The sequence below is a fragment of the Neofelis nebulosa genome, chromosome 3 (assembly GCF_028018385.1).
Source record: "Neofelis nebulosa isolate mNeoNeb1 chromosome 3, mNeoNeb1.pri, whole genome shotgun sequence".
In the NCBI taxonomy this organism is placed as follows: domain Eukaryota; kingdom Metazoa; phylum Chordata; class Mammalia; order Carnivora; family Felidae; genus Neofelis; species Neofelis nebulosa.
In genome coordinates, this window is record NC_080784.1 from 67,463,592 (window position 1) to 67,486,995 (window position 23,404).

Sequence of the window (23,404 nt, forward strand, 5' to 3'; positions counted from 1 at the left end):
TCTGATTATTTGCTTTTCCCTGTGATCTTAGATGTTGATCCTTTTGGGAAAAAGTAGAGGAAAAATTAACAATAAAAATTTCCAGTAGTGTCTTTCCTCAAGGTGACCTGATTTCCTCATCATTCAAGGAATTATGGCACTAAAAAGTGTCTCATGTCTGGGAATTGATTGAAATCCCATGATTCTTTGTTTTTATGATTCAGGTTGGACTTTTGTTCACGACCTAGAACTTTTTTGCTTATATAGATCAAGTATTTAGTAAACTTCTTATTTCACTTCTGGGAATGCCATGACCAACTTGACAATATCACTCCTGCATAAGTCAGATTATTATTTTTATTTATTTATTTTTTAATGTTTATTTATTTTTGAGAGAGAGACAAAACATAAACGGGAGGGGCAGAGAGGGAGGGAGACACAGAATCAGAACCAGGCTCTGAGCTGTCAGCAGAGTCCGATGCAGGGCTTGAACTCATGAACCATGAGATCATGACCTGAGCTGAAGTCAGACACCCAACCAACTGAGCCACCCAGGTGTCTCAAGTCAGATTATTTTGATTGATGCTTTGACTCTGTTGTCTATTATGGTAACTATGTTCACCTTGTATTTGACAATTGAGTGCTGCCACTAGGCCCCTGCCATCCCAGGATTCAATTATTCCCATCACATTTGGGTTTCCCAATTCAGAGACTATGGTTCCCACTCTGAAATCTGTTTTACAGAGAAAAGTTATCACAGAGCTCTTCAAGGACACCAAGGCTCCCCTCAAAAATGTATGCCTCCAAGTATCAGTAAAAGATATGTTTTCTGGACCCTTACTGTTGTAACATTTCAATCTCCCTCAGCCATTTAATCCTTTCCTCTACATTAAGCCAAGTCATGTCTGGCATTTCTGATGCACTCATTGTGGGGTGGAGAGGGATCACCCTTTGGTCTGTGTTTCAGTCAACTGAGCAAACAAACTTTTGAAGCCCATTCTAACTCTAATAGTTAGAATTGCAACATTAAATGCATAATCTCTTCTTAGTATGTCCAGCCTGATTCCACCTTATATTCCTTCACCATGATCTCACCCCCTTAATATCCTGCCCACACATATTTCCCAGATATCTGTCTGTATAAACTAGAAAACTCAAGCAGTTCTTTTGAAATGTAGCACACCTCCTTGTGGGTCACACTTTGTGCCCACAAAGGGCTTGCTGGGACATGAGTCTAGTTAAGTTTTAGAAGCAAAAAAGAGGTGTTGGGGCGAGTGCTGAGAAAATCAGCATTGTCTTGTAGGGGGCTATTATAGTTTCCTCAGGCAATATATTGTTAATCCCCTCAGAAAAGAGGTCAAGCAACTAATACATCTAGGGAGAGGTATGTCACTGCCATTGGGGGTAGAGAAACAAAGAAGACCCACTAGAATTTAGAGGCTACATAGCTTGAACGACTATAGAAGTTCTTAGGTCATTCATATGCTGTTTAAGTTGGGAATTCAAATCCCAGAATGCATCCTTTTCTTTTACTGCTTTGTCCAGTGACATTAGGAGCAACCAGCCAATGTCAGTATAATTTTTTTTTCCAAAAAAATATTTGGAAGTATCATACACTGAGTCTCCTAGCACCTTGTTTCTAATAAGCAGTTGATTAGGAACCATGTGAAACATGTAGATATTTTGCATATCTTTATAAATAGTTCATGCCATTGACTATCAGTACTCCCTTTACTACTGGAACTATAGTCATTATTGTCTTTAAAACTAATCAGATTGGAGAGCCAATTCCAGAAAACCCAAAACCAATTCAGAAAACTCATCATTTGGTACCACTCATGGTACCAAAATTTACGCTAGGGTTTTCCAGAGAAACAGAAACAATAGGAATTATATATATATATATATATATATATATATATATATATATATATGGAGAGAGAGAGAGACAGAGAGAGAGAGAGAGACAGAGACAGAGAGACAGAGACAGAGAGACAGAGAGAAAGAGAAATTTATTGTAAGGAGTTGGCTTACATAATTACAGAAGCTGAGAAGTTAAATTATCTACCATCTGTGAGCTGGAGACCCAGGAAAACCAGTGGTCTAATTCATTCTGAGTCCAAAGGCTTAAGAACCAAAGGAGTTGATAATTGATATGCCATCAGAAGAGCTGATGGTATAAAGCCCAGTCCAAGCACAGGAGAAAATGAGATGAATGCCCTAGTTCAAACAGTTAGGTAGAAAAAAGATGTGAATTCCTCCTCTCTCCATCTTTTTTCTGTTCAGGCCTTCAGTGGATTTGGTGGTGCCCACTCACACCAAGGAGGGCAATCCACTTTACCAATCTCATATACCAATCTCATCTGAAAACACCCCCACAGACATACTGAACAATATTTAATCTGGCACCCCATGACTTGTCATGTTACACGTAAAATTGACAATCACAGGAAGTTTACTCCAAGTGGTGACATATTCAATAAAAATAATTAACATAATATGATTTAATTAAAAATGGAAAGAAAATGGTGATGTGTGACATTTTAATAAAGGTGTTCTGAAAATGCATACCTGACATGATAATATTTAGGTAGACCTAATGATAAATACTTAGAAGAAAGTCATGCTATATGAAAAGGAGAAAGTAAAAACTCTGATGTAGAAACATATTTAGCATGTTCAAAAATACTGATTCTAAGGGACACATGCACCTCAATGTTTATAGCAACATTATCAACAATAGCCAAATTATGTAAAGAGCCTAAATGTCCATAAATTGATGAATGGATAAAGAAGAAGTGGTATCTGTATATACAAGGCAATATTACTCAGCCATGAAAATGGACGAAGTCTTGCCATTTACAATGATGTGGATGGAAGCAGAGTGTATTATGCTAAGCAAAGTAAGTCAGTCAGAGAAAGACAAATACCATATGATTTCACTCAGGTGTGGAATTTAAGAAACAAAACAGATGAACATAGCAGAAGGGAAGGAAAAATAAAATAAGATAGAAACAGAGAGGAAGGCAAACCATAAGAGACTCTTAACTGGGAGAACAAACTGAGGGTTGCTGGAGAGGAGGTAGGTGGGATGGGCTAAATGGGTGATGGGCACTAAGGAGAGCACTTGTAATGAGCACTGGGGGTTATATGTAAGTGATGAATCACTAAATTCTACTCCTGAAACCAATAATATAGTATATGTTAACTAGCTTGAATTTAAACAAAAACTTGGGGGTGCCTGGGTGGCTCAGTCACTTAAGCATCTGACTTCAGCTCAAGTCATGATCTCAGGGTTTGTTTGTGCCCACAGCTCAGAAACTGGAATCTGCTTTGGATTCTGTGTCTTCCACTCTCTCTGCCCCTCCCCCACTCATGCTGTTTTGCTCAGTCTCTCAAAAATAAATAAACATTTGGGGCGCCTGGGTGGCGCAGTCAGTTAAGCGTCCGACTTCAGCCAGGTCACGATCTCGCGGTCCGTGAGTTCGAGCCCCGCGTCAGGCTCTGGGCTGATGGCTCGGAGCCTGGAGCCTGTTTCCGATTCTGTGTCTCCCTCTCTCTCTGCCCCTCCCCCGTTCATGCTCTGTCTCTCTCTGTCCCAAAAATAAATTAAAAAAAAAAAAAAAAAAAAAAAACGTTGAAAAAAAAAAATAAACATTAAAAATACATACATACATACATACATACATAAAACTTGGAAGAAAATAAATAAATAAATAAATAAATAAATAAATACATGGATGAATGAAGACACATGGAATTATATCATTGTTAGTGAAGAAGAGGTTTGTATGAGGTTCAAGAAGTAAGCAGAGATGATTCTACTTGAGTTATGACAGTAGATTTGGGGGGCCTGATTTGAAAGAATTGTGGAAGCAGAATCATTAGGTCTTAGCAATGAAGTGTTATGATGGATGACAGAAACTAAATTACTAATAATTTTTAGATTTCTGACTAGGTAATCTAGGTAGTTATTTCCATGGTGGACAACATAGGAAGAGAAGCAGTCTCAATGGAAAGAACAACGCTTAACTTTTTAAAGTTGTACTGTATACTATTCAGGTGAATAAATGTGCAGAGAAGGATTTTATTTTTGAAGTTGTTCTGTATGTTGTCCAGGTGAATAAATGTATAGAGAAGGAAAATTTGATTACATGGGTCTAGAGCTTAGAGGACAAAAAAAATAGTAAGATTCACCCCATAAGATGAAGAACACAAAATGTTGAGAAATTACTTAATTTGCCCAATGATGCATCTATTAAGTGGTAGAGAAAGGATAAAAACACTATTTTCCTGACTTTTCAATTAAGTCTAATGCTACTTTCTTGATTTTGCTCTCTAGCTGTTTTCAGAGGACTTATTTCATCTATTCAAGAGTATTCTCATGGGCCAAAAGGTCACAAAATACATGCACTATTTCAATAGGATTTATGGGTGGGGTGCAGTAAAAAATGAAGAAATATGCAAAATACCACTTTATATAAAGTGTTAAAACAATAAAATATATAATTTGCACATATTTAATTAAATAACACCATTATTTTTGTAAATAAATATCTTACATTTATAATATGTGGAACATAGAAATACAATAATATTATGTCATTCCTATGAATAGTAATCATACTGTTTATTCCATCCTCATCATTTAATTCATTACAAATTAAATACTAAACTTTCCTCCCTATGTTCTTTTCTGCCTGACTGCCTTGCTGCCTTCTTTCTTTCTTCCCTTCCTTACTTACTTTTTCCTTCCTTTTTCTTCCTATCTTCTCTTCTATTATATATTTAAGTATTCATTCATTTAGTACCAAATTTGCTAAGACAATATAACATAATTGTTGAGAGTCAAAATTTCAAGGCCAAACATCTGAATACAAATTCTGAATGGCTTTGGTCACTATACCTTAGTTTCCCATCTCTTAAGTGGCTGAAGAATGGAATTAGTAAAACACATAGACTGACCAGCATCTGGCACATGTGAATGTAAATGTAAGTGTAATATATTATTATTCCTTGCCAGATACTTTGATATATAAGTCAAGATGAATAAAATAATGGATGACCCCTGCTAATAACCTCTAATAACCCAAGGTCTATGGAAATGAAATCAGAGTCAGGCATGAAAACAACAAACCTTAATAACAATAATCTGAAGGATGCCTGGGTGGTTCAGTTGGTTGAGTGCCTCTTGATTTTGGTTCAGGTCATTATCTCACTGTTGTGAGATCAAGCCCCATACTGGGCTCCACGCTAAGTGTGCTTGGGATTCTCTCTGTCTCTCTGCTCCTCACCCTCACTCGTGCTCTCTCTTTCTCTAAAAGTAAAACTTATTTTAATAATAATTAATAATAATGTGATTGTCAACTTAGTAAAATACTACAGTAAGATAGAAGAGAAGCTTTATGATTTAATAGGGAAAACAACATAAAATAATATCTTTGGGTCTATGTGGTAGATTGCTGTTATTTTATCTGATTCTCTTAAGTCTCTTTATATACGTAGAAGAACAATCTGGTACTCTCCTATGTGACTACCATGGAACATAGTCTGACGCAAGCTAGTAATAGGTTCAATTTTGCATTTGTAGCCGTGTGTTCAGTAAAGATTGTTAACAAAGTACATACAATCCCATAGTTAACAAACTAAAAATAACAATGGTAATTAAATAATTGATAGCATAAAACAAGATGTTACAGACAGGTGTAGCAGGAGTTTCTCTCCTATGGAGCCAATATGCTCTGGTTGAATTCAGGGAGGAGGGTTTACTAGAGGAAGTAACCATTAATCTGATACCTGAAATATGTGCACAAGTTAACCATTGGATAACTGGTTGGATTTGGGGAAAGAACTTTATTGATTCTAATGTAAATCTCTTTTTAAAAATTATTTTGAAATGGAATTTTTGAGTTAGTTTCTAGTTAGAGCTATATGATGGAGCAGGAATTTTCATAAGTTATAAAAGTTGTATATAAAATCATAAAAATCTCAATCTCTTTGAATTTATAGTAGAGTTCATTCAAATGTAGACTTTTTTATATCATCAATTAAGTTATAATTTTCCTATAAAAATTTTAAATTTGTAACAATTGATCAAAAAATAATGATATATATTTATTTTTTAAATTTTTTATAAAGTTTATTTATTTTGAGAGAGAAAGAGGGAAAACAAGCAGATAAGGGGCAGTGAGAGAGAGGGAGAGAGAATCCCAAGCAGGCTCCACACTGCAGCACAGAGCCTGACGCAGGGCACAAACTCACAGCATGTGAGATCATGGCCTGAGCCAAAATCAAGTGTCAGACACTTAACCGAATGAGCCATTCAGGCACCCCAATAATGATATATTTTTAAACAAGTGAGTAGGTGGTTTCAACTCTATTTTCAACCTTATAAAACTAGGATTGACCTTGTAATAATAGTCTTTGTCCTAATGGATAGACAGTGCCTCATTATATATCCCCAAACTGCAACAGTGTCTTAAATGATATATCCAATTAAGTATAGAATTTTAAATAAAAATAAAGGAAATGGAGAATAAATCATGTTTCTTAATCTGCACCAAAGCAGGAGGAGACTGAGTTTGGCATCAATGCAGTGAAAATACTGGTTTTGGTGTGAAAATAATACCGGGCTTGAATCCTTGTGCTAACATTTAGCAATAATGGTATTATTTCTTGAAGTACTGAACGTGTGTAGTCACACTTACTGAATGTTATCCATGTATGTTGCCTGTACACAGGCACACATACACAAGCACATTAGGCTTCTACTCGTATCAGAAAGAGACATCAGTGTATTATTCAGTTGACAGCTCATAACATAAATATGCTCACTATCTTACACTTCATGTACGATGAGGAAAGCAAAAAGTCAGAGAAACAATGCAATGTGTCTAAGATCTCATGGACAGCAAATGTCTGAGTTGTGATTCATATTCATGACTATGTGACTTTTAACTGTTATTCAGCAATGCCTCATTTTCACAGTCCTTACTGGTTACTGTCTCCTCAGTTCTACTTCACCTATACAAGAGGGAATAATACCAATTGACTTTCCAAGCATGTAGTTAAAAATAAATATGATAAGCAGGCACACACTTACAAAATGCTGTTTTTTTCCTCCCTAAAGAGAATACAACATCTCCAATATTTTAACTGCATTGCAATTGTATTCAATACACTTAAGAACTTGCTGAGAAGTTTTCCTCTTTAAAAAAATGAATGTGATAAAAATGTAAGATACGATATTCAGTTCCTGGCTGGTAGTAAGTAGATATCAATTAGTAGCTGCTAGTTCTTATTTGTTTGTTATTATGAAACTAAATCAACACTACAAAATCTCAGGACTCTTGTCATTGTTTGACATTTTTTTTTGGAATCAAATTAAAAAATTGTGCTTGTTGATCCACTTAGTTTAAGATACATAGTTTCTAATAGATCTGAATCAATGGGATATCAAATTAAATTGTTTATACATAATTACATGCTACTTGTACTAATCTATTTCCAACACTTATAGTTTTAATACCTTGGGGAACATTTACAGGCATATTCTCCCCCCACACACATCTCTTTCCCTATTTTAGTGTTCCCCTATTGTCTACCAAGGGCTGCAACTTCTGTTTTACATCTACTTCCACAACCCCTGTAAGATAGTTTATAATTATGACCTTCTCATAGAAAATAATAGCATTTATTTTAGTAACAACTTCTCAGTCCCCTTTGGATTAGAAAGATCATTGTACAAAGGTGCTTTTGCTTTTGCACAATAACCCAATATTTTATTTCACAGTTTACATTTAAAAATGTAGAGAATATGGCATTTTTAGTTCTTTTACAATTGTAAGTGGTACTGCATAATAAAGGAAAATATTCAACCTTCAATTTTAAAGCTTGAACTACTGAACCTGTGGGTACTCGTATCTTTGTGCCTGGCAGGCATGGGTGTAAATACATAGATTTTGGCTGATGCTGCCAGAAGTCAAACCTCTTGACATCTGTTCTCCTGATAGCCCCTAAGCAAAAGAACTTCAAATCCAATATATTAGATCAACTTATCAGAACTGATTTCAATCTTCAATCATTTAGTACAGGCTGACCTTATGATACCTGAGATATCCAGCAAAAACTGTTACTTGCATTGAAAAATCTACCTGTTTTATCTGGGAAATCAGAGCTGAATTTGACCTCTGAAACCTTTCTAGTTTTCTAGTCAAAACCTTTTGACTAGACTAGAGGTGACTGCAATGATTTTCAAGTGAATTATCTAAGCAAGAATGATGAGAAGTGGGCTTTTTACATCATTATTTCACGTAGGTTATTGACTTTATAAAATTTATGGATTATACTTGATTTTTTCTTTTCTAAAATTAACATATAATTGAGCCATAAATGAAATTTGTTGGCTATCATGGTTTTACTTCAGCCACATTAAAGTGTTTTATCCAAATGATCATTTGTGCATACATTATGCATTGTAATTTTCCCAGAAGAGAGTATTTCTCTTCTTATTAGACTTTTTTAGACAATCTATTTGCTGATGAGTACAAATATCTTAGTGGCACCATGAAGTGTTTGCAATACATAGTTAATTAGAAAGAGATTTACTATACACACAAAAGGAGATAATTTCAAAGTGAATTTGTTTTCTCATCAATATCAATTTATATTACCAGATTAAAGTTAATATTCTGTTTTCAATGTTTACTTTCAAGGGAAGTTTGTTGGGTTTTTTTTTATTGGTATCTTAAATATCCAGGTATTTTGTAATTTTTGATCCACATGGCATAGCATTTATCTACATAGTCAGATAATACATTTTTCATTAAAGCACATTGTCTTTATATTAAATAGCCAACTTCATATTTCAGAGTGGAAATAAAATAAATCAATGTCTTTATAAATAACTTTAAAACTTGAACATGTCTGAGGACTTGAAATGTAACAATAATTTGTTATTGATATTTTAGGCATTGGACATGCTTTTAATATAATTCTCATAGCTTATTTTGATCAATATGTGTCATCTATTATTTCTGTAGGCAATATAGAAATTAAATATGCTCTTTCTTTTTAGCATATTTTATATTTTTATTTTTTTAGCTCCATAATGAATTCAAAGATCTAGCCGACATTTCTAAAATCATCATTTTCATTTAAACAATATTTTCAGCCTATGTTGATTTCTTCCTCCCAGATCTTGAGTAATTTATTCTTGACAGGAGGCCTGATTCCTTTATGAAGGTGGTACATGGTAACATAATCATCACAGGTGTGTCATCCCATTTGGCTACCAGTTACTGGCAGGGTTATACCACAGGTGATGTTATTTCAGAGACAGAGAAGGAACATTTCAAAGCCATGAGTGCTTGCCAATATTTTTGATCTAATTATAGCCTCATTTATTTTCTTACACTGTTTTGTAAAGTTTTATCTCAAGCACTTCACATTTGGCTTTGCATCTAAGCTGTCAGGTGGTATTTTATTTTCATTCCTATGTTTTTGATATTTTCATTTTATTTTTCCTAAAATTAAGATGGCCATAACAAAGAGAATATTTTAAAATAGCTTTTACATGTAAGGCATTTTTAATGCTTATCTTGGATTATATATCCTATTAGAAATTTTATCTAGTTATATGACTTCATGGTAATGAACTTCTACACCAGACTAGAGGTCACAAAATCCTGTCACTTCTGCACTGAAAAACAGTGTAATTCACAGAAAAATTGGTGATATTTTACCTAAGAAAAAACATAACTTATGAATAAAGCCAGAATCAGAATTTAAAAAGCCATACATCATTCACCACCTTATCTAAATAATTGGGAATATTTTTAGATATATATGCTGAAAAGTAAATTTTCTACAAAATAAAGCAATATAACATTTATTTTGAAATACAACTATAAAGCAGAAGTGATAGAAATATAAATTTAGAGTCTATCTTTTATTATAGGTATTTCCTCTTAATTACAGTATTATAATTTAATTTATTTAATAACATAATAAATTATTTATTTCACTTATATTGAGTTCACAAACTTTTTTTCTAGCATGCCACTTTCTTTTTTGGAATAATGTTACTCAATAGCACTTGAACAATCGATAAGTCATTTTTTAAATCTAGATATTTCTTTGAAAAAATATTTTTTGTTTAATAACTAAAATAGTACATATTTCTTTGTGCAATTCATTTTGTATAGTAGGAGAAGTCATGACCTACCTATTGAAAAGCCCTGTTTTCATGAATGAATCAATTGACTGAATTGACTCGTTATTGATCCAAAAGCAATTCAATCAAATACTCTTTAGCTACGAATATTGAATACTTTGTAAAGTAAATTGCACTGAATACCTGTTAAAAATGGCAAAATTTTATTTACGGCTATTACAATAGGGGTCAAGACCCTTGCAATAGGAGAGAGCCACTAAATTCAACTCCCCTAGTGCAAAAGGTAGGAGGGTTGTAAATGGTGGAGGGAGGTAATGGAAAAGTACATGTGAATCTCCCTTAATAGGGAAGTTGGTCAATGCGATTAGGCCATCTGTGTTAGCTAATTTTTCTTATCTAAGTTAGGCTCCTGCCTTCCAACAAAGATTAGGAGATCAGGGCACTATCTTTCTTGATAATTACATTTCAAAGACATAGCTCCCAGGTCCTTAAGAAAGACATTCCTGGATCACTTTCTCATACCATACACAAAAAATAAATTCAAAATGGTTTAAATACCTAAATGGTAGACAGGAAACCTAGAGAAGTCCTAAAGAACACAGGCAGTAACTACTTCGACATCAGCCATAGCAACTTCTTACTAAATATGTCTCCTGAGGCAAGGGAAACAAAAGCAAAAATAAACTATTGGGACTTGTCAAAATAAAAAGCCTCTGCACAGCAAAGGAAACAATCAACAAAACTAAAAACCCACTGAATGGGAGAAGCTATTTGCAAATGACCATATTTGGTAAAGGGCTAATATCCAAAATATACAAAGAACTTATAAACTCAACACCCAGAAAACAAATAATCCAATTAAAAAATGGGCAGAAGATATGAATAGACATTTTTCTTTTCCCCCAAAAAGGACATACAGATGGCCAACAGACACGAGAAAAGATGTTCAACATCACTTATAATCAGGGAAATACAAATCAAAATCACAATGAGGTATCATCTCACACCTGTCAGAATGGCCAAAATCAACACCACATGGAAAATAAACAGGAGTTGGTGAGGATGTGGAGAAAGGGGAGCCCCTTTACACTTTTGGTCGGAATGCAAACTGATGCAGCTACTCTGGAAAACAGTATGGGGGGTCCTCAAAAATTAAAAATAGAACTACCACGGCGCCTGGGTGGTTCAGTCAGTTAAATGACCAACTCTTGATTTTGACTCAGATCATAATCTCACGGTCATGAACTCAAGGCTTGCCCTGCAGAGTCTGCTTGGGATTCTCTCTCTTTCTCTCTCTGCTCCTCCTACTCTCTGTCTCTCTCTCAAAACAAATAAATCAACTAAAAATTATAATTATTGTTAAAAAAAAATAGAACTACCATGTGAACCAGTAATTACACTACTAGGTATTTACCCAAAGAACACAAAAGTGCTAATTTGAAGTCTTACCCTGATGTTTAGAGCAGAATTACCTACAATAGCCAAATTATGGAAAGAGCCCAAGTGTCCAAAACTGATGAATGGATAAAGAAGAAGAGGTGGTATACACCATGGAATATTACTGAGCCATAAAAAGAATGAAATCTTGCCATTTGCAATGATGTAGATAGAGCCAGAGAGTACTATGCTTCCTGAAGTAAATCAGTCAGAGAAAGAAAAACACCATATGATTGCACTCATATGTGGCAAGAAACAAAACAATGATCAGAGGAACAAAAAAAGAGAGAAAAACCAAGAAACAGACTCTTAACTATAGAGAATGGTTACCAGAGGGGAAGTGGGTAGGGGGATGGATTAAGTTAGATGTTGGGGATTAAGGAATGCACTTCTGATGAGTACCAGGTGTTGTATGGAATTATTGAATCCCTAAATTATATACCTGAAACTAATATTACACTGTATGTTAACTGTAATTTAAATAAAAAACTTTAAAGTGAAAAAAATAAATAAAAGAATAGAGTCTCTTCCACTGAGCAGCTTTAGATAAAAGAATGTTACAGACATCCAATTCTGTTTCTTGCATGGTTTTAACTAGAGGTATCTGAGGCCACTATTGCTTTAGTCTTGACTGTTGGGCATAGTACAGACCCTGTGATCTATACTCACATTGACACGCTTAACATTTATGCACACACACACACACACACACAAATGCACACATGTGTTAAATGAACGGACTTAAAAGACTTTGTCATTTGTAGTAGGGTCTATTTGACTTACTTTCAATTGAAATATCCATTGCAAAGAGAATATATACAATATGCCTGATATGTATATATATATATATATATATATATATATATATATATATATATACATATATATATGTGTGTGTGTGTGTGTGTGTGTGTGTATATAAAACATATTATATATCATATGTTTTATATACATATATATTACTGCTATACATGCAGTAATATATTTAGGGAATTTACATAGGTTGCATCTCTTCAATGTTTCACCTAAGTTATTCTTTTGTCAATTGTATCCATTTATGTTACACATCTTCAGATATTTTCTGAAAATAATAAGGAAAAATCTATTAAAACATAAAAGTTTTATATGAAAAAGAAATTGGTTAATTCATCAAATAAGTTCTGGGGTGGGAATTATGTTTCCAGATATTTATTTCTAATCTCTGAGAACTTCATTAGCTCAAAATAATTCTAAAAATTCAATTTAGGTTCTTCATTTGTTCCCCACATAAGTTACAATAAAAAGTTAAATAAAACATTGTAAAACTATAAAATAATATAATATACAGACAATATACATCTGTCTGACTCATCCCATGTGAGATCTAATTAGCATGTGTTTTGACTGTACTCACATAAATTTTATTGGAGTGGTGATTTCACACTTTAAGTATAATTGCCTACTACAATGTGGTACATATTTTTAACTATAAAAATAAGATTCCTCCGTAATAACATCTATCCCGGGAGAATGATTTTTGCAAGGTTAAAAACATTTTCTAATTAGCAATAGATACAATTGGAATTCTTACTTATAATCAAACCTTCAAGACAGGCAAATATATAGACATTTAGTGCAATAATTGTAGAAAACAAATAAAGTTAGCAGATCTATCAAACAATAATCTGAGCTGGTGGTTCCATTGTAGGGGAGAGCACATGCCAGGTGGTATACAAAAGGATGTATTTCCATGTCAGAAAAAATAAATGGCACTGTAAGGCAAAGGCTATTGAATGGTTTTAAATATGATCATTTTTATATATCCAAAGGATGATATCAGCAGCTATGTCGAACATAGATTAAACAAAGGAAAGAGACAAGACAGGTGGAGGGGAAGCTTTTGAGAAATATCAGTTCCTAAATTATGATAGTCACAATGAGGATGGCAAGGGAGGGAGGGTTTAAGATTTATGTAGGAGTTAGAGTCAATGGTGAACATTTGGACTGGAGAGGATAAGAAAAGATCTGCAGATAACACAGTTTCCTGAATATTTGCTGTGCAGTATGAAGATGAATCATGGAAGTAATGCAAGTTCTGGAGAGAAAAATGAGTTCATTGGTGAGCAACCTTAGTTTAAGGAGCCTACAGGCCACCCGCAGTAGTCAGATCATTCTTAAAATGTGCCTTGGCCACATGCAGGATATATTACCTCAGGCAATTTATTTAATATCTTTGAGTCTCAATTCCCTTGTTGTATAATGGAGATTGTAACCACTGATTCATACAATTATTTTCAGGATTGACTTCATTAGCAAGAGTTACCTTTTCCTAGGCACCTCTGGCATTTTGGGGCCTTGTTTAGCAAATAATTGTCATTGCATTAACACTAGTGTACTTTAATCCCTCTAATAAAGTGGTTTTTATATCCCTGTGAGGTGACTGCTGTTTAAGAGTACCAGGAGGTCTTTTTAGGAGAACAGCAGGCTTTAAGATTCTTATAGGCGATCTGAAGAATGCTATGGGTCTCCAGAGAGTTCTTTTGGCTAATTGAGAGAAAGAGTATGTTTTCATTAGATATTAAAGGGAATATAAATCCAAATGCCAAAAAAAACCCCACCTCATTACATGTTAATAAATAGTTTGGAAACTGTCAACATATTTAAGGAAATATTTAGAGAATATAAATTAATAATTCATTAACAACGTAGTGGTCTGTATCCTAGTTTATAGCTTTGATGTGATACAGTATCTTCAGTAAAAAAGTACTGATGCTTGATGCTGATTGCTCATTATTGCATTCGTAAGTGCTGACAAATTAGTAACTCTGGTGCATCTGTTTAAGGTGATAAGAATAATTTTCCCTTTACGCACTAAGGAAGTATTTGTTCAGAGAAGATTGGACACCCAAAGGATATAAGTGATACATAAAAATGTGACACATTAATTGCAAGCCAAGTACAGGCTTTAGTGTTAGGCTGTCTGGTTTGGAATCCTGAGCTCATTGCTCTACTATATGTGAGACTGGGCAACTCACTTTCTTTCTCATTTTGCTTATTGGTAAAAGCAAATAATTCCAAATTTATCTATAGAGTGGTTATCAGTAACCAATGCTGTGCATATAAACGTATGCAAAATTTTATGCAATTTGCTTTGCATAGGCTGTATAATGTATCATTCTTATTTTATAATCATTTTTAATTAGAGTGAGGATTTGATTTCCCTCCCTAGGCTTACATCATACTAGAGTAGCCTTCTTTTAATAATCTGTATCTAAATGCACAAATCTATAATATTTTGAGTCAATTATTTATTCCAAATAAAATGACAATCTTACACATACGCAGCTGCGCGCGTGCGCGTACACACGCGCGCGCGCATGCACACACACACTCACAAAAACTGAAAATCAGGTCACTGTAATTTTAGTGTTAATTTTATTCACGACTACTCCCGCCTTACCCCAATCTACGCACACACACACAAAAAAACATTCTACAAAAGGTATTCTTTTTTTATTTAGTTTATTTTTTAAAATTTAGGGGCGCCTGGGTGGCGTAGTCGGTTAAGCGTCCGACTTCAGCCAGGTCACGATCTCGCGGTCCGTGAGTTCGAGCCCCGCATCAGGCTCTGGGCTGATGGCTCGGAGCCTGGAGCCTGTTTCCGATTCTGTGTCTCCCTCTCTCTCTGCCCCTCCCCTGTTCATGCTCTGTCTCTCTCTGTCCCAAAAATAAATAAAAAACGTTGAAAAAAAAAAAATTTAAAAAAAAAAAAAATAAAAAAATAAAATAAAATTTACACCCAAGTTAGTCAGCATATAGTGCAACAGTGTTTTCAGTAGATTCCTTAATGCCCCTTACCCATTTAGCCCATCCCCCCCCACATCCCCTCCAGTAACCCTCTGTTTGTTCTCCATATTTAAGAGTCTCTTCTGTTTTGTCCCCCTCCCTGTTTTTATATTATTTTTGATTCCCTTTCTTTATGTTCAGCTGTACAAAACGTATTCTTAGTTCAAAGGCCAGGTTTACTTAAAAAGTCTTTCTTTGGTGAGCCTGTAATAAAGTTCTATAATCACACAGCTTTAAAATTTTGATTTCCATACACTGAAAGCAAATAGTTTATTGTTTTTCTGTTTATTTTTGAGCAGTTTACATTAAGATTAAAACTCATGCAAAGGTAAAATTTATTGCATGCTTTTGAGAAGGACCATGGATTTTCAGTTATAAATTATATTCTATTTTTTCAAAGATTATGCACCATTTATTTTATACCTCATATATAACTTCCAAAGATTTTCTTTTTTTTTCTTTAATTGACTTCTTGCTATTTAGTAAAAAAGTTACCTCATAAGCCTTTTTTTTTTTTTTTTGAAGCACCATCTAGTAAGGACCTCTGGAAATGAGTTCAGTTATATAATGGTATCATGATTTTTTTTTCAATTTGCAGACCAACCATATCACTGACTTTCTGAAAAAAAATATTTGTAGGCAATTGTTTTTTTTTTTTTAATCATATTCATTTACATTTGACATTCAAGCCGTGGAATGAACACTTGATATCAAAGGCAGGAAACAAAACATATACACACACCATTTGTGAGGCACACTAAAAAATATCTATACATGAATATCTAAAGACATCTCAAATTTATCCTATCCAGAGCAGAATACATCTTCTCGTGCTGTGTTTCCCTTCACAATTAATGGCTACCCCTCCCTTTCATGTGCTCAGTCCAGTCTCACAATCAACTTAGACTCTTTCACTCAGCTTTCTTGGAAAATCTTAGTCTTTACATTCTAAGCTCTAAGTTGCCCCACAATTCCGTTTCAGCCGCTCTTATCCAAGCCACTACGATCTTTGTGAGAAGATAACCCCAATTACTCTCCTTGTGCCTGCACATTCTTCCCTCCAAACTCTTCTGAATCCAGCAGCCAGAGTGATTAAGATAAACTCACTCTTGTGACTCTCAACTTCTCCCTGCATGAAGGCAGATTTACCACAGGGCCCTGCAAGCCATGTCCCTGCCCCTTCTCTCCAAACTCAACCATACCACTTTCTTTTCATTCACATTTCTCCTGCCACACCACCCTCCTTCTGCTCCTTGAACACAGTCTCTCCTGGGGTTTTTGCACTCCATCCTCCCTCTTTCTGAAATCTTCCTTTCCCAGCTATCTACATGGTTTATTCCCCTATGTCCTTGCTGTTCCTGCTTAAAGACTACTTTCTCCTTGAAGTCTACCTTGACTCTTCTATTAAAAACTGACAATTCCCATTTGGCTAGCATTTTCTCCCTCTAACCCTATTTTCTCTTTCTTAGTGGCCTTATCAGCCTCTAACAAACTATATATTTATTTTTTTTAACCTGTTTGTTATCTGCCTCCCTCACTAGAATGTGAGCTACCTAAGGGCAAGAATTCCACCTGCTCTGGTCATTGTTGTACACCCTGTATTTAGAATATTAGTATAAATAGATCTTTGATGAATATTTTTAAATAGTTTATAATAGAGTTATTTATATAGAGTTTATATATTTATATATTTATATATATTTATATAGAGTTTATATATTTATATAGAGTTATAATAATATAGACTTATTTTTATATTTTAAAATATTTGATAGAATACATGAGGAAGTTCCTCCAAATCTGCCAGCAGGAATATTAAAATATGTTTTATGAAGTTTATATATTTATTTTTGAGAGAGAGAGAGAGAGAGAGAGAGAGCAAGCATGAGTAGGAGAGGAACAGAGGGATAGGGAGAGAGAGAAAATCCCAAGCAGTGTCTGCACTGTCAGCACAGAGCCTGATGTGAGCCTCACACTCACTAACCATGAGATCATGACCTAAGCTGAAACCTCGTCAGAAGCCTAATTAACTGAGCCACCCAGGTGCCCCAGAAATATTAAGATATTAAAATATTAAAATGATTGAATGAGAGAAAGGACAACAAATTGAGGATAGTTGGTGTTGTAGCCACTGACATGACATTACAATGTTGGGAATCTTAGTTCTCTGGGAACTCAGTTCTTTCTTCCCAAAGTTCAATTATCTTAGGTATAAAATTGGATGCAGATTATGAAATAACATTGATTATTCAGTACGTATGAGACAAACCAGTGCATTATGTGAACTATTTTACATTAAAATGAAATGAAAATTATATTAAATTGAAACATATTATTTGTAGTTTGCATATCTTAATAGCCCTTTTATTTTTAAGTCTTGATATTACTTCCAAATCCCTAACAGTGTAATCAAGTTTCTTAAGAAATTAATGTTGAGTATTTGGTCCACATCTAGAGGGTTTTTTTTTTTTTGTATTATAAATTCCATTTCCGTTCACTTACTTCTGGGACTCTGTTGTTAACATTCAGCTAGTAGCTGCTATAGTTTGATTTCCAGGTTAGTGGAGACAGCAAGTTTGGACATGTAGGTCTAACACCCAACTAGAAAGAGTCATCATTTGGTGGCTGTGATTCAGTTTAAAACTTTTTGACTTGAATCTCACATATTTCCTTCACTGGAAAGAGTTCAAAAGTGAGTTATTGATTCAATCCATTACTAACTAAGGTCATGATGCTTCACAGGGATTAACCAAAAATGTTTACACAAGAAATTAACAAGATAATGGCTAAAAACCTTTCAGTGTAGTATCTATGTTCTTATCATCCTATGAATTTTCATATCTCCCATTGTAGTTTTTAAAGTTTTATTTTTTTATATTTTTATTTTGAGAGAGGGAGAGAGCGAGCGAGCATGGGCAGAGAGAGGGAGAGAGAATCCCAAGCAGGCTCAATGAGGACAGGATGTAGCCCACTGTGGGTTCTATCTCATGGACCATGAGATGATGACCTGAGCCAAGATCAAGAGTAGGACGCTTAAGCCACCAGGTATCTCCATCATATTTCCCAATGAACTGTAATGGAATGTATATATACATATACATACATTATGTATGTACATACATAATATATGTACATACATAATGTATATACATAATGTATGTATATAGGTATATATACATGTATATAATGCGTGTATATAGGTATATATACATGTATATAATGCGTGTATATAGGTATATATACATGTATATAATGCGTGTATATAGGTGTATATATACATGTATATAATGCGTGTATATAGGTATATATACATGTATATAATGGTGATATAATTTATATGTATATAAGTTAATATAAATTTATAAAAGGATAATTGATCCACTTTATTCTATTTTCACTTATTATATTGTATTTTTTATTTTAGATATATGTTTTTTAAAAAGTAGTATATTTAATAATTCATTCACACTTAAACCTATAAAATTTAATTAACTTTATTGATCATGATTTTATAACACCATTTTCTTTGAGGGTGCATTTTTTATTTTTAAAAAAATAAACAAAGTTGAGGCATCTGGGTGGCTCAGTCGGTTGCGCAGCCGACTTCGGCTCAGGTCATGATCTCACAGTTTGTGGGTTCGAGCCAGCATCAGGCTCTGTGCCGACAGCATAGATCCTGGAGCTTGCTTCAGATTCTGTGTCTCCTTCTCTCTCTCTTTGCCCCTCTCCTGATCACACTCGGTTTTTCTCTGTCTCTCAAAAACAAATAAACATTATTTTATTTTTAGATAAACAAAGTTGAGTGGCTTTCTTACAAGTGTTTAGGTAAAGAAGGTATTTTATATATAGACTAATAATCTCTCTTACTAGGGGTGTCTGGGGAGCGTTCGACTCTTGATTTCAGCTCAGATTATGATCCCTTGTGGGGTTGAGTCCCACCTCAGATTCCGTGCTGAGTGGCTGAATGTGGAGACAGCTTAAGATTCTCCCCCCTCCTTTCTCTCCCTCCTATGCCCCTCTCCCATGCTCACACTTTCTCTCTCTCTCTCTCTAAAAAAATAACATAAATAAATATATATATATCTTTCTTGCCAAAAATGTAGCTTATTTTATAGTCTTATTACAAAATGAAGCTCACATAGAAACTCTTTAAGGTTGTTTAATCAGTCTAACTTCCTAAACCAGAGTTGAATAAATAAGGATCCAGCCTCACTAGATTGAATAGACATCACTAGACTGTGTAGCATTGAAATTTCATCTTGTTTTGAGTATTTAAATTTTACTTTAATTTAAAATTAAGGGAATAGATTCTCTAAAGTTGTTTTCTGTATGTGTAAATTTATTCGATATAATTTTAGCAACAACTTTGAGGTATATTTAAGTTATGGGTGCTGTGTGTGTGTGTGTGTGTGTGTGTTAATGACATATATATACCATTATTGTCTCATGCAGAGTAATTTCACTGCCCTGAATTTCTTTGTGTTCTGCCTATTCACTTTTTTCTCCCTTCTAACTCTTGAAAACCCTTGATATTTTTACTGTCTCCATAGTTTTACCTTTTCCAGATTGTCATGTAGTTAAAATCATACAATATGTAGTCTTCTTAGATTGGTTTATTTTACTTAATATTATGCATATAATTTTCCTCCATGTCTTTTAATAACTTAATAGCTCATTTCTTTGTAGTGCTGAATAATATTCCATGTCTGGATATACTACAGTTTATAATTTCATGCATCTAATAAAGGACATTTTGGTTTCTTCCAAATTTTGGTAATTATGAAAAAAGCTCCTGTAAGCATTCATGGGCATGTTCTGTTAGTTTGACGACATGTTCTCACATATACTCACCACCAACATAATCAAGAGATATATGAGTAGATATTTCTCTATACCTATCTTTATATTTCTGTCTACCCATGCGCACATGCACACACACACACACACGCACGCACACGCGCACACACACACACACACACATATATATATATATATATGAAATTTATTATTAGCTATTTTCATTCACAGAGCTATGAGCTTTAAGACCTGTTTAGCATCCCATAATCACCAGCAAAATTAAGATATGAATAGACCCATTACCCAGTAATAATCTGTAATACCTATCCTTTCTAGTCAGGTCATTCCCCAGACCTCTGCCAGTCACTGATTTGGTTTTCTGTCCCTATAGGTTCGCCTTTTCCAAAGTAACATATGAACAGAATCATGCAGGATGTAACCTTTGGAGACGGATTGGCATCTCTACTAGCTAATGTATTTAATATTTCAGTAAAATAGCATGTGTTTTTTATTTGTCAGAGTAGATACATAAAAGTCTATTTATATAGTCTGACATACTCCTTTCAGCTTTGATTCCATAGCTATGCTTTGGCTGCTATTTGAAGCATGATAAGTATGTTCATAAAGTATAAAACATGCTGGAATATACTTAACAATATCTTGATTGAAATGTACTAGGTTATTTTTCTCATTGAAACACTAAATACTTAAATCTAATTGAGTATTATATTCCCAGAACATATTGATTACTTTGTATACAATTGGCTGACCTTTTCTATTCTCTTAGTTTATTCAGAGGGAGGAAGCTTTTCATGTGCTAGTTTGTCTCTTTGAGAAGTCAATTGCAACCTTAGGCTTTCTTGCTTTGAATCTCCTGAGAAACATTATGAGACACAAGGCCTGTTTATTTCCTCTAAGACTTTGTTGTACTGGCAGAGACTGCCCTTTCCCAGATATCTATTTTATTTCTCAAGTTGTGGAAACTGTTTAAAGGTTAGCAGAATCAGAGATTCAAGTGGAATACACCCTTGGCATAGGGGGTGTGAAGGTCGTTGCTGCATTCCACAAATGATTATAGTTTCCCATCAGACACTTTTCAATCTGATCCACTTGCTATCAGAAAAGTCAATATTTGCATTCTGTTGAATATGCATAACCACTAGTGTTTGAAGAAAGGGCTACTTGATATATGCACTTCTATGATTATCTTGTTTGCATTCACAAGAAATTATCTGAAAATCTTCTAATCATTCAAAGACTTGCTGTAAGGGGTTATTTCACTATTAGAATTAGTTCTGCTGCAACTTTAAGTTAAACCAACTTAGCATTTTATATTGCTTAATTTAAAGTAAATCATCAGAAAAGGAAAAAAAATGTAAATAACTAAAAAAAACTTCTTTATTAATAAAATGTTGGTTGCATGTGTGGCAAGAACTTTTCATAATTTTCATCATGTGTCTGACTTTTTAAATCTCAAGTGTATGCACTGAAAGAGTTCATTTTCCCTGGGGGAGTTTTCATATTTTAATAAATCCAATTAGTTTCTACTGAAATTATAACATGCCAGTTTTTTTATTGATAAGCAATTTTCCAAGCTTTATTCTCCATAGAATTGTCTTATTTTAGAGATTTTAGCTTCTCCTTGAGAATTATTAACTGTCACTCTAATTAACTTACATATATTCTGGATTTTTGTTGTTTTGCCCCATATCAGGGCCAATGGTCCATTTTCTGTTGTCAGTGATTCTCTTACCTTAAACAGTGGGAAAACTTTTGCCTGCTTGGCTATCTTTGACTTCCCCATTCTAACCCTCATGTTTTGTGGTTTGTACCTATGAAAACAATCTTGTAATTACCTCCTAACATCAACATTTTCTACTTCTTCTAGATCCTATTTGCCTTTCCAATGTTGTGAAATCAAAGAAAATGCTAACCTTTATCTGAAATGGGAAGCATATTTCAACTCTCATGAGTTACGTCTATTTTTCTCTTAGTAGTTTCTGAATTCAGTCATTTGTTCTCTCACTATAAAATTTGTAGAGGCCTCTTCATATCTTCAGTTTGCAATTTCAAACTGAAATAACTTAGAAATAGATTCTTTAGTTCTTCAAGACCCACTTTCTACGTGTGTAAAATGATGAAATTGGACTAGATAAATACTAATTTTTATTATGATTTGGTAGTCTAGGTTTTACTGATCTCTCAAAGTCAAGCTAAAGGTGACAAATCTCTTGTTAAGGGACATTTTCATTTAAGGTATGCTCAGGTATGGAGTTCTTCACTGAGAACTCACAACTTTGCAAGTTAGAATTTGTTGGAACCATTGAATAGGAATATTCCTCCTGATTCTGTCTTCCTCTGTTGGGCTTCCTAAACCCCTTGGATTCTCTTTTTATGTAGTGTTTATATTGTTACTTAAGAATTATTAAACCTGCTCTTCTATTTTCAGTTTCTTCTCCTTTCCATACCATATCAAAATACCTTCCTCACAGCTTTGTTAACTGTTCCTGAAAACCCACCAGAGGAGCTATGTTTATTTGGGTTTTAGAAGTGCTTTTGTGAAGACAAACAAACAAAAGCAACCATTACCACCATCACTGTAATCTGTGAGCTATAACACAGAATACTATAAGTAATAAAGAAAGAAACTGGTCTATTTTATTTTTATAGATTTTTTTTTTATTTTAGAGGAGAGAGATAAAGTGGGGGAGAGTGGCAAAGGGAGAGAGAGAGAAGTATCTTAAGCAGGCTCCCCACTCAGCATGGAGTCCTACATGGGACTGAATCCCACAACCCTGGGATCATGACCTGAGCAGAAATCAAGAGTCAGATGCTCAACCGAGTAGCTACCCAGATGCCCCAGAAACTAGTTTATTTTTTTAAATCAGGTTTTCTGTACATGGAAGTTAATGGATTAGCTGTTATGTGGCAAAACTAGGGGTAGAGCAGTAGATAAATTGGAACAGGAGTAGAGAGTCTGGGAGTATTACTCCCTTAATTACTACTTCCAGGCTCCTCTTTCTGTAATCCATCACTGTCAATTTCACAACTTTTAACTTTCAGATATCATATTTTTAGGATTTAAATTCCAAGGTTTATGACCAATCTGAGGCAAGTTTCCCCAAACTTCAAGTGTTAGTTAAATCTATCAAATAACAAAAACTCAACTGAGTACATTTTAAAGACCTAAAT

General features: G+C 34.2%; 1 protein-coding gene across 3 annotated transcripts in view; it reads left to right on the forward strand.

The window, feature by feature from the left end:
* FSTL5 (follistatin like 5) overlaps positions 1–23,404 on the forward strand; it is a 789,672-nt gene that overhangs the window by 177,636 nt on the left and 588,632 nt on the right. The gene's annotated exons all lie outside the window — the stretch shown is intronic.